We start from the raw sequence: 15,338 nt of genomic DNA on the forward strand, positions 1-15,338 counted from the left end.
CATTTGTCCAGATTCTTCCCCCCCCCCCCCACAGGAGGGGACTGGATCGTAGGTGAGATTGACGCACAAGGCGGTGGTGCTGTGCTAGGAATCCATTCTTAGGTTTTATCTTTTTACCTGTTTTTGCAAAAGAAAAAAAAAAGAAAGAAAGAAAGAAAAAAAGAAAAATTATGAAGATACCATAAAACCCTAGAATCCAATGCCAGTCTGAGCATGCTTCTAATGTTGAACAGAAACCACTGGTCAACGAGAACCATTTAGGAATCCTTTGGGACTAAACACTGGCCACACCACGTCTATGCGCTTGCCCCAGGCCTCTCCTCTCTGTCTTCCCCAGCCACCTCGCTGAGCTCCGCCCACCTCAGGTGACACCCCACCCCCACACCGTTTCCTGGCTGCACAGCTTCCCCCGCCCCCCGAGCGGAACCAAAAGTGCGACAGCTCCGGGGCCGGGCCGGAGCGTCCCACCTCAGGCTCCTCGCAGCGGTGACTCGGCAGCGGCGTCGAGCGTCATCAGTGACAGCCCCGACCCTTGCTACGCTTTGCGTCGCTCTGCCAGGCGCAGTCGCCTCCTCCTCGGCAAATAGTCCTCGGCGGGAGCCGGGTCCTCGGCTCATCCGGGGCGGGAGACGGCACGGGCCGCAGTCGGAGGGACGCGGGGCGGCCGGCGAGAGGGAGCCGGGGGAGCGGCGTCTCCCGGGGAAGCGCGAGGAGGGAGATCGAGGCGCCCTCCGCGCCCGGGATCCCTCCGCCTGCGGTCGCGGTGCTGAGGCCGAGGGAGCCGCCATTTTGGATGTTCGGTTCCTGCTGCCACTGCCGCCGCCGCCGCCCCCGAAGCTGCTGGTTTCCTTCGAGGTTTCGGGCCGGTGAGTGTCCCTCGCGGCCCCGAGGGCGGCTCGGCTCTCGGGCTCCGCCGCGGCCGCGAACGTCTGGCCGGAAACCTCCTGTCAGTCCCGGGGGTCCGGGCTCAGCCTGTGGTGGTGGTGGTGGTGGGGTTGGGGGGGTGAGGAGGACCCAGGTTCGGGGCAGGAGGGACCCGGGAGCCCCGGGCTTGCTCGGACTTCCCTGCGGGCCGACCCTCGGCTCTTCAGAGGCGGAGCTGCCGTGCGCGGTCGCTTTCCCCTTCCCTCGGCGTTGTCCGGCCGCTGCAGGCCTCCTTGGACCCATTGACTTTCTCAGGCTGCGAGGCTCCTTTGAAAGCTCGCTCGGTTCGGGGAGCCCAGGATGTAGCGGGGACCCGGGCCCCACCCCCGCGTGTCCTCTCTCGGAGCCACGTATCCGCGTTCTTGCGTTGGGGACTCGGGTCAGAGCTGAGAACTCCGAGCATTTCCCACGCAGGGGGCAATGCCACCTGGTCCCTGCAGTGCCGTCCACTGAGAGTCGGACATCGGCCTTGCCTCCCTCTCACCTCCCAACTAACTTCTGGTCCACAAACATTTTCGCCCTTTTCGTCTTCTTTCTTTCTCCTTTTCTTTTAAAGAACTCACCTGAGATCGGACTGTTCACTCTCCAATCCCAACTCTCGGTTCTGCGGGCGTCGGTTTCTAGTAATTCTCAGACTCTTCCTCATTGCCTGGAACTGTCGGTTCTGCTTCCCAGTTAGGGCTTGGTGTCGGAGAGCCGTCGAACCACCCTAGGGTGTATTTCAGCAGTAAATGGGTTTAAAGCAGGCCAAGCGGCTTTGGGTGCGAAGGAGCTGTGAAAATTCTTTCTGCATGTCCTTTCTGTTCTGAAAGCTGAGCTTTGGGGTGCTTACTGATACTTTTTTTCTTTTAGCGTTATATTTGCTTGAGCATGGAAAGCTGCCCTTGGAGAATAATAATCTGACGTAGGTAGAAAGGAAGATAACTTTTTTGGTTCCTATAGGGATTAGTTAACCGAAGAGCGAGCTGAATGGTCTCGTAGTGACCGCACCCCTCAGGTGTTTGTATAGTAATGAACGCTGCTGACTTCCTATGTTGACTTTTCTCAGACTAGTTAGGTTTTAAGCATCCATTTCCACCGTTGCCTGGAGTATTTGCCAGACTATAAACTTCTTAAGGTTTGATTTGAAACCTGTGGATCCTCAAAGTAATGGTAGCTTCATTAATTCTGTTCTTAAAGTATGTCTTCAGACCAGTATGCGGGAATAAAAAACATTTCACAATAATTCACTGGTTATTTCCTACATTTCAAGTTAGGTGAGTGTGGTTGAATCACCCCCCCACCCCGTTTTTTCTCAGCCTAGGTTTTTGCATCTGCAAAAGAGAATGACTTCTTTGAGATCACAAGTGACTCAAAACCTAAGTTTATAACTTGAACCAAGTCAAATCTCTCAATAGTTGTAAACTTTATATTGATGCTCTATTTAACATTTTTGAACATTTATTTTTTTATGTGTGTATCACGTGCACACTCAGTTCCAGTGGAAGTCAGAAAAGGGTTTTTGGATCCTCTGGGAATGGAATTCTAGGCAGTTGTGAGCTGCCGTGTGGGTTCTGGGAACTGAACCCACGTCTTGTATAAGAGCAGTCAGTGCTTTTAACTGTTGAGCCATCTCTCCAGCCCTGTGATGCCGCTTTATTCTTATTAAGCTTTTGAAATGTGAGTACAGATAAATTCTTACAGGTATTTTCAGTGCAGATAGTCTGTGCTCTTGTCATTTGTTTTGAGAAGCTCCTTCAGAGCTATGTTAGTTCTTGTCAGATATGAGTTCTGTGTGTTGCTCCGAAGTTGTTCCCTTTTCTTTTGCTTTAAAAAGAACTCGGGGTTTGTGTCTCCTTGTATGCTGAAATTTTCAGTTTTTGAGTTCACTTTTTGAGAGAACTATCAAAGTTATTTAACTCAGTTCATGTTATGGTTTAACATCCTGGGATTTAAATGTCATTCATTCTTAGATGATTTGCAGTTTACCTTGAGAAAGTACCCTTTTGCTAAACAAATTATTAGCAAAGTGCTGTTCTGTGTACCACTGATGAGCACATATATGAATGTCTACTTTGTCTTGGCTGTTGAGAATTGCACTAGAAGTTAACATTTGTAACTTCCATTTATTTCCTTAACAAGTTAACATAGTAAACTTCCATTTATTTCCTTCCTTCTCCCCTACCCCCCAGCCCCTGTCCCCTGCCTATTTTTTTTTTTTTTTTTTTTTTTTTTATCATGGTTTTAGCTCAGTTGCTCAGGCTGGCCTTAATTTGTGACCCTCCTACCTTATTTGAGTAGCTGAGGTTAACAGGTCTGTGCCACCAGCACTGGCCCAGCTTTTGGTTTTGGAGACAGTCTTCNCTTGGCTGTTGAGAATTGCACTAGAAGTTAACATTTGTAACTTCCATTTATTTCCTTAACAAGTTAACATAGTAAACTTCCATTTATTTCCTTCCATCTCCACGACCCCCCAGCACATGTCCTCTGACCTTTTTTTTTTTTTTTTTTTTTTTTTTTTTTTTTTTTTTTTGAAACATGGTTTTAGCTCAGTTGCTCTGGCTGGCTTTAATTTGTGACCCTCCTACCTTATTTGAGTAGCTGAGGTTAACAGGTCTGTGCCACCAGCACTGGCCCAGCTTTTGGTTTTGGAGACAGTCTTCCTATGTAGCTCAGGTTGGCCTGGAACTTGTGTACTTCACTTATCTTCCCATTGCTGGGGCTGCAGGCACATGCTGCTCCAAGGGATGTATTTTGTCTGGTTCCATTCATTTTCTTTGGCAAAGGTAAATGAGTTTTTTGATCCAGTCTGTTTTGCTGACAGTAACCATATAATCTGAGTGAGTTTTAGAATGAAACTAAAATATAGAAATTTCCAATAATGCCTTGCTGGTATTTAACCCAGGCTTATTTTTATTCTTAGGTAGTGGGATATAACTCCCTGGTAGAGTGCTAGCTTATACTTGAAGCTGTAGGTTCTATCCTACCCTACCTCCCAGAAAGTCAGAATCAAAAAAACTAAACTAAACTAAGTAGTATACAAAGCAGATAAAAACCCAAATAGTTTAAATGAATCATTTAAAAAATTCTTATGTAGGCATAAAGGTCAAATGAGTTCTTTCAAAAGTTATTCTATTTTTATTTATTTATTTATTTATTTTTGGTTTTTTAGAGAAAGGGTTTCTCTGTGTAGCTCTGGCTGTCCTGGAACTTACTTTGTAGACCAGACTGGCCATGAACTCAGAAATCCGCCTGCCTCTGCTTCCCAAGTGCCGGGGTTAAAGGCGTGTGCCACCACTGCCCAGCCAAAAGTTATTTTTAATTTGAAAAGTTGAATTGGAATCTACATATCAAGACAGATTTCAAAATGTTTAATCCCTTTTGCATTTGATAGAGACTTAAATTTTTGTGTATATAATGGAACATAACTGATTAAAACTTAAACTCTTAGATTTAGCTGAAGAGAATGTAAAAATAAAACCTTTATGAATAGATGAATGGTTAAGAGCACTCACAGCTATTCCAGAAGATCAGGGTTTGGTTCCCAGCACCCACATGGGGGTTGACAATTGACTGTGACTCCAGTTTCAGGGATCTGACTCTGGCCTCCAGGTGTGTGTTGGTCCAAATCAATCAATCAACCAACCAGTCGGTCAGTCTGTCTGCCTTTCTGTCTATCTTTCCTCTCTATCCTTCCTATCTATCTGTTTACCTGCCTACCTACTTATCTGTTCTATCAAATCTATCTACTCTATCTATCTATCTATCTATCCATCCATCCATCCATCCATCCATCTCTTTAAGTTAGGTGTTTGCATCTTATTTTGATTAATCTCTTTTTAAAAAAATATTTATTTTATGTATGTGAGTACACTGTAGTTGTGCAGATAGTTGTGAATCTTCATGTGGTTATTGGCAATTAAATTTTAGGACCTCTGCTCACTCTGGTTGGCCCCACTTACTTGGTCCCTGCTCTCGCCAGCCCAAAGATTTATTATATATAAGCACACTGTAGCTGTCTTCAGACGCACCAGTAGAGGGCGTCAGATCTCATTATGGATGGTTGTGAGTCACCATGTGGTTGCTGGGAATTGAACTCAGGACCTTTGGAAGAACAGTCAGTGCTCTTACCCGCTGAGCCATCTCGCCAGCCCTAATCTCTTTTTTTTAAGGCTGGATTTCTCTATGTAGCCCTCTTCCTGTCTTGGACACAATATATAGACCACACTGGCTTGGAACTCAAGAGTTTTGACTGCCTAAGTCTCCTTCCTAGGATCAAAGTATGTGCAGTCGCACCTGGCCTGCGTTTTAATCTTAATGCTGTATGACTTGTTTTCAGGTCTTGATTTTAGCTTTTTTTTTTTTTTTTAAATCTCCATTACTTTTATCCATTTAATCACTTTATATTTTAAAATTTTATGAGTTTTGTGCATGTACTTGTGAGTTCTTGCATATTTACACTGTGGAGAGTGTGGGGGTCAGAAGATAACTTAAATTTAAACAAAAATTGTATTTTATTTGTGTTGGTGTTTTGCTTGTATGATGTCTGGGCATCATGTGTAAACTTGGTACCCATGAAGGCCATAAGTTGGAGTTACACAGACAGTTGTGAGTCGCTATGTGAGTGGTGGGAATCAAACCAGGGTCTTCTGCAAGAACAATCAATGCTCTTAACTTCTGAGCCGTCTCTCAAGCCTTCCGAGGGCAGCTTTTGAAGGTTCTTACCTGCTTCCCTGTTGAGGTAGTCTCTTCTGTTCCTGCCTTACATCTTGGGTTACAGATGAGCAAAATAGGCTTGTGCATAGGTTCTGAAGAGTGAGCTCAAATCATCTTGCTTAGCAAGTGCTTTTAACTGCTAAAACATCTCCCTGGTCCCCCCCTTTTAAAAAATATTTTTAATAATTGATTTTTATTTTATGTTTATTGGTGTTTTGCCTGCATATGTGTCTGTGTGAGAGTGTCAGAAGTCCTAGAACTGGAGTTAGAGCAGTTATGAGCTGTCATGTGGATGCTTAAGAGTTCTCTTGCTCTTACCTACTCACTATGTCTCCAGCACCCTTTTGTTCGGTTTTGAAACAGGTCTTACTGTGTATCTTAGGGTGGCCTTAAACCCACAAGCTTTTAGTTTCAGCCTCCCTGAACCTTGGATTACAGGCCTTTGCTTTCAGGATCCATCTTCCTCCGTTTCTTAGGCAGGATATTTAAAGTAGTAGCAAGCAATTTTAGAATTAAGAGACCATGTAAAGCTGGGCATGGTAGTTTTTGCCTGTAATGTAGCATACAGGAAGCAGAGGTATAAAGATCATTGCAAATTTTAGGCCAGCCTGATCTGCATAGGAAATTCAATGCCTGCTATGGCAAGCTTCAAAACTGGACTCCATATATAACCGTAACAACAGCCGCAACAGAAAGAGGGTATATGGGGTTATATAAATTCATATTTCTTGGCTTGTATGTTTTGGAAATCTGTTCTTAGGATTTTTCCAATATATGTGTGTGTGTGTGTGTGTGTGTGTGTGTGTGTGTGCGCGTGTGTGTGTAGAAATTTTCATTTCAATGAGGACAGGGAAGAGAAAAGTGGAAAAAAGGAATATAATTTCTCCTTGAAAACACCTGCAAGCTGCTTTTTCGTCCCCGAAGGAATAATACAAAATAATTTGGCATGAGTTTTGGTTGCTAGGAAAATGTAAGTGTGAAAGGTTTAGCGATCAGGAAAATAACACTTCACTTGTCAAAGTTGTTGAATCAGCATTAGCTAGCACTTTAATATCAAAGATTAGGGTGAAATGATTGGCGTGAGAAATGCTTTTTCACTAAGCTCTTGGACAGTTAGCTCTTTAGTGCTTACTGAAACCATTGGGAAATAAAATTAACAAGTTAGAAGCATTGTCATAGAAGGGTAGGTTAAGAAGAAAATTATTTTGTCTAAGATGAAGAAAATATATGAGATCCTTGTACTTTGTGAATAATTAAATGTATCCCAGAGGCAATAATTTTTTCTCCCCCTTTCCTGTTGCTAGCACACAATGGTCACTTTTGCTTAATAGGTGGCAGTTGCTTTGCTAACTTCAGTTTGTGTTTTGTCTCTCCTTGAGTGCCTGCTTTACTGAGCATCCCAGACTTTCTAGCCTGTCCCACACTTCAAAGTTAATATTACCGATTTCTGAACTAACAGATATAAGGGAGATATGATCAGGCATCCTTGAAACTGTGAATTAACTTTGTTCTCTTTTCTTTATAAACCTTTGGGTTAAATTAGGATGGGCATAGAGGAGGGCTTGGTGAATTGGCTCAGTAGTTAATTAAGATGGTGTGCTATAGCAGAGGACCCTGGTTAATTTCCCTGCGCCCACATCAGGTGGCTCACAACCATCTGTAACTCCAGCTTCAGGGGGTTTGGACACTCTTTTCTGGCCTCCATGGGCAACTGCTCTCACCTGTACATCCCCACACAGATGGACACCTACAATTAAAAATAAAAACCTTAAAAAAAAGATTACAATAAAATAGGTTGGGCATGGCGGCATATGTCTTTAAACCCAGTACCCGGGCTTCACAGAGAAACCTTGTCTTGAAAATCAAAACCAACCAACCAAAGACTAGATGATCTGTACTATTTGGTTGTAAGAAGAGTTCCAGTTGTGTTCTTACAGCTTAAAGTTAGGGAAGATATTTTTAAATTCTCACTATTAAGAAATCTTAGACTTGATCTGGGCTTGGTGGTATATGCCTTTAATCTCAGCACTCAGGAGGCAGAGACAAATGCACCTCTGAGTTGGAGACTAGCCTGGTCTACAGAGGGAGTTCCAGGACTACCAGTGCTACACAGAAAAACCAAAAATAAAAATGAAAATAAAAATAAATTCAGTTTAAAGCTAAAGAAAAAGAAGATAAATTAGTGTTTAAATTCCTTTTTAAAAAAGTCTTCATACAAGACTTCTCTTGTCATGCTTTGAAATATTTGAAAATATCTTTAAAAATATGAAAATACTGATTTGAGATGATTTGGAAAACTAAAAAAATAAGTATAGTGTATAGAGTTAATTGAATCTTTGTAAATATTAGGTTTTGGTATGATTATTGAGGAACAAAACAGTTTTAAGAAGAAAGAACCTTTCCTGGGAGTATCAACATATCTTTGCTGCTTAAAAATCTTTTTTATTGGGCTGGAGAGATGGCTCAGAGGTTAAGAGCACTGACTGTTCTTCTGGAGGTCATGAGTTCAAATCCCTGCAACCAATGGTAGCTTACAACCATTCGTAATGAGAAACAAACCTGTGGGCTGGAGCGAGCGGGGCCTGAGCAAGAGGGAAAAGGGAAGGAGGAAATCTTATTTATTTATTTATTATTCATTTATTCATTCATTCATTTGCACATGCATATGGGCATAGGCAGAGCCCAGGTGCTGATTATTTCTGCTATTTGATTGTACTTTTTTTTACACACTGAACTTTTGCTGTTCTCTCTCTCTCTCTCTCTCTCTCTCTCTCTCTCTCTCTCTCTCTCTCTCTCTCTCTCTGAGACAGGGTCTCACTATGTAGCTCTGGGTATCCTAGAATTTAGTCTGTAGACCAGATTGGTCATGAACTCACAGAGATCTGCTTGCCTCTGCCTCCTAAGTGCTAGAATTAAAGGGATAGGATACTATGGCAGGTCTTCATATTTATTGATTGATTGATTGATTGATTGGTTTTTTGAGACAGGGTTTCTCTGTGTAGCCCTGGCTGTCCTGGAACAGAACTCACTTTGTAGACCAGGCTGGCCTCGAACTCAGAAATCCGCCTACCTCTGCCTCCCAAGTGCTGGGATTAAAGGCGTAGGCCCAGAAGAGGGCATCAGCTCTCATTACAAATGGTTGTGAGCCACCATGTGGTTGGTGGTTGCTGGGATTTGAACTCAGGACCTCTGTAAAAGCATTCAGTGCTCTTAACCACTGAGCCAACTCTTCAGTCCTGTAATGCTTTTTTTCCACCTGGAAAACCCATTCCTCTCCTTCTTTCCCCATCTCCTATAGGAATGCAACATTGTTCCAGGCAAGGAAGCAGGACAGGTTGTTTTTTTTTTTGTACATGCTAAATGGTTTTTATATTTTTGAGCTTCTAGAAAATCAAAATTCAAATTTGTGGCATATAATGCAATGGCTGGCACTTAGTGCTTGATCTTCAGAATGGATGCTGTAACTAAAAATAATATAGAATTCTTCAGGTACTCTTACATATAGTAATTGGTCCAGTCCAGAGCAGTCAGGGTTTGACTCCTGTTATGAGAATCTGCTGCAGGTCTATTATTTGTGATAGAAAGAGTTGATGCCAGCAAAAAATTTTGTTTTCAGATATACAAAATAGCCTTTATCACTGTAACACTGAGAGAATAGGACATTTACAGCATCAAATCAGAACACTGCCCTAGAGAACCATACATAGAAAATTACATTGAAATTGATAGTAAAAATTTTTGTTTTTAGCTCCATACCTTCTGTATTTGTTTGAAACCTTATAAATTTATTTCTGAGGCTGGTGAGGTTGCTCAGTGAGAGAAGGTGCTTGCTGTACATGCATGGTGGCCTAGGTTGATCTGATCCCTGACACCAAGGTAGGAGACCAAGCTGTCTTCTAATCTAATTATACCCTTCATTCCCAATATACATCTTTTAAAAATTTCAGGACTATTTCTAATGTGTAAACACCAGCAACAAAACAGAAAGCAAATAATCTTGTCTGTGTTTCTTTGAAATGTTTGGGTATTTAGATGTTTAATTTGGAAGTTGACATTAACCACCACTCTTCCAGATTTATCCATCAGAGGCTTCCGGTGTCAGTAAAGAAATCTCACCATCCATCTTTCTTTTCAGTATTTATTATGTAATTCATTTTGTCAAGAAAACTAACAGTCTTACAGCAGTCTTAACCGTCTCTTTTCCAACAGAGAATGTGTTGGTAGGTAGTTCATTGATGAGTTATTGACTCCCTTTCTTGTTTTGTCTGTTTTTGAGACAGTGACTCACTTTGTAGCTTTGACTGGCCTGCTCTTGCTCTGTAGACTAGGTTGGCCTTGATCTCACAGAGATCCGCCTGCCTCTGCCTTCTAAGTCTCAGCTCCCTTTATTTTAATAAAATACTTGTATGATTCTGAGATTTTTTTTCATTTTTCATTTGTTTTTTTGAGACAGATTTTTCACTGTAAGTCTTGTTGGGCGGGGACTTGATATGTAGACTTAGCTGGCCTCAAACTTACAACATGCTGGCATTAAGGGTGTGTCGATTAAGCCTAGTTTTATTTTTCATCTTTTTAATCTATTAAAACTGTAATCTATTGTAATAAGTGAACAAAATGGAAAGGATTTTAGGAAAGCTACTGGTTTCCTTCAGCTCTTCCATGGTTCCTCTCCAACTGTTTTGCCTAGAGGATGGGCATCCCTTCAGTGTTTCTGGGGTCTTTTTTTAAAATACTGTTTTGTTGTTGTTGTTGTTGTTGTTGTTTTTTGTTTTGTTTTGTTTTTAAAGACAGGGCTTCTCTGGGTAATCCTGGCTGTCTTGGAACTCACTCTGTAGACCAGACTGGTCTCAAACTCAGAAATCTACCTGCCTCTGCCTCCTGTGCATGGGGACTGAAACCATTTACCCTCTACCCCCAGTTGTTTCTGGTTCTTATGCTGACATAAATGTGCATATGTAGTTATTTTTACTAAAGAAAGATCAAACTCTGCTACTCCATAAAAAACTTCTCATCACATGTTGAAGTCAGTAGCTATATTTCTATCATGATCTTTTAAACAGTTTTCATTACAACTTGTAGCATAGATAGACCCTAGACTCTCTGTTTTCTCTATGTAGCTTTGGTTGTCCTGGAAAGCTCTATAGACAAGGCTAACCTGAAACTCAGATGGAGGCATGTCTCTGGCTCTGCTAGGATTAAAGGCATGTGCCACATCCAATAGCCTGGAGCCCAGTTTATTTGACTATATTTTCCTCTGAACAAATAAAAAAAAATTAATTATTTTTGTGTATAAATGTTTTGCTGGCATGTATGTATGTATACCACCGACATGCCTGGTGCCTGGGAGGTTGGATTCTCTGAAGTGGAGTTTTGGATGATTATAAGCTGCCATGTCATTCTAGAAACCAAACCCAAGTGCCCTAACCATTGGGCCATCTCCAGCTTTTAGTCTATAGTTTTTTTTTTACCGTGTCTGGTTAATTTTTTTTTTTTTTTTTTTTTTTTTTTGATACAGGGTTTCTCTGTGTAGCCCTGGCTGTCCTGGAACAGAACTCACTTTGTAGACCAGGCTGGCCTCGAACTCAGAAATCCGCCTGCCTCTGCCTCCCAAGTGCTGGGATTAAAGGCGTGCATCACCACGCCCGGCTTAGTCCATAGTTTTGTCATTATAGATAGTGCTATAATAAATGTACTTGTAGATGCTACCATATTTGCTGATATTTTTAATTCTATAACTAGAATCTCAAACATGGGATTTTAGATTCAACAGAAATATATTTTAGATTTTATTATTAATATGTTAGTGTATAGTGTTGTGCATGTGCCCATGAGAAAGTTGCCATAAGAAAGTGTTGGATCCTCTGGAGTTGGAATTACAGGTAGATGTTACAACTGTTGAACCTGGGCGCTGGGAACTAAAATATTGGGTCCTCTGAAAGAGCAACAGGTACTCTTAAGTACTGAGCCATCTGTTCTGCCCCCCAAAGTTTTTTTTGTTTTGTTTTGTTTTTTGTTTTAGTTTATTTCTATTGTCAGATTACTCTAAATAGGTTGCCATAATTTATACCTGGTGAGGTGGCCCAGCAGGTAGATGTGCTTGTTGTACAAGTCTGTGTCAGTAGCAAGTTTTTTGTAATGTCATATGTTTCTAAACATTAAATATGTAAAACATGACAAGTGACATTAAAGTAATTGAGAAAAGAGTGGTTTATTTAGTCCTAGAATAACATGGAGTTAACAAATGGTGTGAGATATGGGGGCATGTTTTTGTTTCAGAGAGCGTCTTACTCTGTAGCTTAGGCCAGCCTAAAATCCAGTGTGTAACTCTTGCTGGCTTTATGCTTTTTCAGCCAATAAATAGTATGTTGGGATCACAAAGTACTTCCATGTCAGTGTAGGTTCTTGTGTGACTTTCTAGAGAGCCAGCTTGCCAGGGCTAAAGAAATCATTTTCAGTTTTCAATTATGTTGCCACTTAGGTTTTACATTTCTGTTCTATTGTTTTGTTTCTTTTCCTTGTATCTTTGCTTTGCTCCCTATTTTTAATTAATTTGTATGAGTGTGAGTGTGTGATTGTGTGAGTGTGAGTGTGTGTGTGTGTAGATCTTTTTTGAGTCCTTGGGATTGACCTTAGGTCATCATACTGGGCAGCAAGTGCTCCTACCTGCTGAGCCATCTTACTGACCCTGTTATGCTGTCCTGAAATTTAAAAGGCATAGTAACTTCATGTAGGCAGTTATTTTTGTTAAGCTATTACTGTGCTTTTTATCTTCGGCTATGCATAAGCATTTATGTTTATTGTCTGGATTGAAAGTAATTTGGAAAACTAAGATGTGCGTTGCTCAGACTTGCATTATACTCCTGTGTTAATCTTGGGGGTTTGACAGGGTGATAGCTTTGCTTTTCTTTTTTAATAAATATTTCTTGGATTTCATAATTTTCTTCATACAGTTCCTTTGCCTTTTATTCTAGGTGTTTATTTCATCACTGTTGTTACTCTTTTTCTGTCCATTTCTAGTAAGTAAGTAATTAGAAATGACTTAAAATGTATATTATGCTATATTTGTCTGAGGACAACTTTCTCTTGGATATACAGATGTAACAGAACTTGGATTTATAAAGAATATGCTAAGGAAAATTCACGTTACTTATTTATTTTGATTTTTTGAGACAGGGTTTCTCTTGTAGTCATGGCTGCCCTGTAGACCTGCCTGGCCTAAAACTCAGAGGTTCACCTCACTCTGCCTCCCATGTTCTAGGATTAGAGGTGTGCCACCATGTCTGACTTGAAAATTTATTATTAAATAACTTTAATATTTCTGCTTTCATCCTATAGTCTAATACTCTTATGTAAGTCTTGTGTGATGAATGACATCTTACTAAAGTTGATGTTTATGATTTTACTTTATTCGTGGTTCCCCTTAACTTGTTTTAATTAACAAAGCAAATTCTAGGCCTGGAGTGGTGTCTGATGCCAGCATTGTGGAGGCAGAGGCCCCAGATCTCCATGAGTTTATATACTGATACTGTGTCTTGAGAAGACAAGCAAAAAGGAAAATGGTACTTATGTTCATACCAGGCACAGTTATAAGTTGTGTTTGGAGAATCTGATGAACTTTAACATTCCTTTTGTTAACAATATTGGGGCAGGAAAGGTAACACTTGCTTTTTAGTTATTAGTGTAACATTTGATATCTGGTTACTCATTGCTGTTTGCTTGACCTTTGCTGCTATTCACTCATCTTAGTGCTACTCAGTGCTTTGGTAGTGTGCTTGCATTTTCACCACCTTTTTTTTTTTTTTTTAAATTTTCAGTGTTGAATTTTAGTATGAATAAGTTAACCATAAGAAAGGATTGCTGTAGCCGGGCGTGGTGGCGCACGCCTTTAATCCCAGCACTCGGGAGGCAGAGACAGGCGGATTTCTGAGTTTGAGGCCTGGTTTACAAAGTGAGTTCCAGGACAGCCAGGGCTGTACAGAGAAACCTTGTCTCAAAAAACAAAGAGAAAAAAAAAAAAAAAAAAAAAAAAAGAAAAGAAAGAAAGAAAGGATTGCTGTTGTGGTTAAGGGAGAATTGAGCTTCTGACCTCTTAGAGGAATGCCAGCTGGCTGCCCTACACAGGCTGTGGCGCTATATCTGTGTGGTTACATATTCTATCATATACTTTTTTGTTTTGAAGAGCCAGAAGTTCCATTTTAGTAGTTTACCTAGGGATGATCCAGGTCAGACTGACAAGCGGAGAGTCAGAGTTGTAGTAATGAAGTTCACAGGAGCTGTGTTCTTCATTGGAACTTACTTGTCTGTTTCGCACACTATGCCATGCCTTGTATGGAGGTTACTTTGGGAGTCGAAGAACTTGAGACAGTGAATAATATTAGGAAGTTGTATTTTGAGCTGGAAACAAGAGTATATAAAGTTAGTTTTTAACACTGTTGCATTGAGTCAGGTGAAACCTGACACATTAACTAACCCTGTTCTTCAAATATAGTTAGCAAAACAATAATCTTCATTTATATGTGTATAAGAGTTTTGCATGTATGGTATATGTGACATTTACATGCCTGGTGTATGCAGAAGCAAGAAAAATGAACCAGATCCCTTGGAACTGGAGTTGAAAACTGTGGGTCCTTGGTCTGAATTTTTTTTTTTTTTGTAAAAATTTAATTTTTATTTCTTTTTATGTGGAGGAGTGTATGTTTGTGTGAATGCATTCTACATGTATGCAGATTTCTGAGGAGATGAGAAGAGGTGTCTGAGCCCCTGGAGTTTAGAGATAAGGCACTTCTAAGCCACCTGATGTGGGTGCTAGGAACTGAACTCACTTCCTTTAGAATAGCTTTAGAATAGCTGCAGGAGCCATTCTCCAGTACATGTTTGTTTGTTTGTTTGTTCGTTCATTCATTCATTCGTTCATCCATTTGTGTGTGTGTGTGTGTGTGTGTGTGTGTGTGTGTGTGTGTGTTGGGGTGGTGTACATGAGGAGGTCAGAGGAACTTTGGGGAGTTGGTTCTCTCCTTTCACATTGTGGGTCCCAGGAATCAAACTCAGGTCCCAGTAGGATTCACAGCACCCACTCGGCAGTAGGATTCAAAAGCACCTTTTATTTGTTGAACTATCTCGTTGGCTCAGTTATGTTCTGATACTAACCTTCCTTAACTCTGTAGACCTTACTTTTATGAGCACATTTTTTCATACTGAGGAGCTATAAGTATTCTTCCTCCCCATGCTCTCACCATTGCCTGAGAAAAACACCAAGACACTGAAAGATATTAGAAAGGAAAAATATGATTTTTTTTAAAGCCAGTGGCTCATGTAGACCAGGCTTGCTTTTGCACTTTTTTAAAAAAAATTTTATTTTATTTGACTGAATGTATGAATGTCTGTGTACCATGTGTGCGTCTGGCTCTGAGGAGGCCAAAAGAGGACAGTTGGACAGACTGCAGTGATAGCTAATTATGAATTGAACATGCGCCCTTGGAAAAGCATTCATTGCTTTTAACCACTGAACCATTTCTCCATCCTTTGACTTTGAATTTCCAAGCTTCTGATCCTCCTGTTTGGGACATGCATATACCCTGTGCCTGATTTTTATGGAGCTGGGAAGTGAACTTGGGGCTTTGTTAATGTTAGGCAAGTGCTCTACCAGCTGAGCTAAATCCTCCCTCTCTCTCTCTCTCTCTCTCTCTCTCTCTCTCTCTCTCTCTCTCTCTCTCTCTCTC

At 41.1% G+C, this 15,338-nt stretch overlaps 1 protein-coding gene across 2 annotated transcripts in view; it reads left to right on the plus strand.

The window, feature by feature from the left end:
* The first annotated feature begins 487 nt into the window (after window positions 1-487).
* The window catches only part of Ap1g1 (adaptor related protein complex 1 subunit gamma 1), an 85,421-nt gene continuing 70,570 nt past the window's right edge, over window positions 488-15,338 (plus strand). For both annotated transcript variants that reach the window (XM_021220805.2, XM_021220806.2), the window contains exon 1: window positions 488-866. The gene's annotated coding sequence lies outside the window, so the exon portion shown is untranslated. The remainder of the gene's footprint in view (window positions 867-15,338) is intronic.

Source organism: Mus pahari, chromosome 20 (assembly GCF_900095145.1).
Source record: "Mus pahari chromosome 20, PAHARI_EIJ_v1.1, whole genome shotgun sequence".
In the NCBI taxonomy this organism is placed as follows: Eukaryota; Metazoa; Chordata; class Mammalia; order Rodentia; family Muridae; genus Mus; species Mus pahari.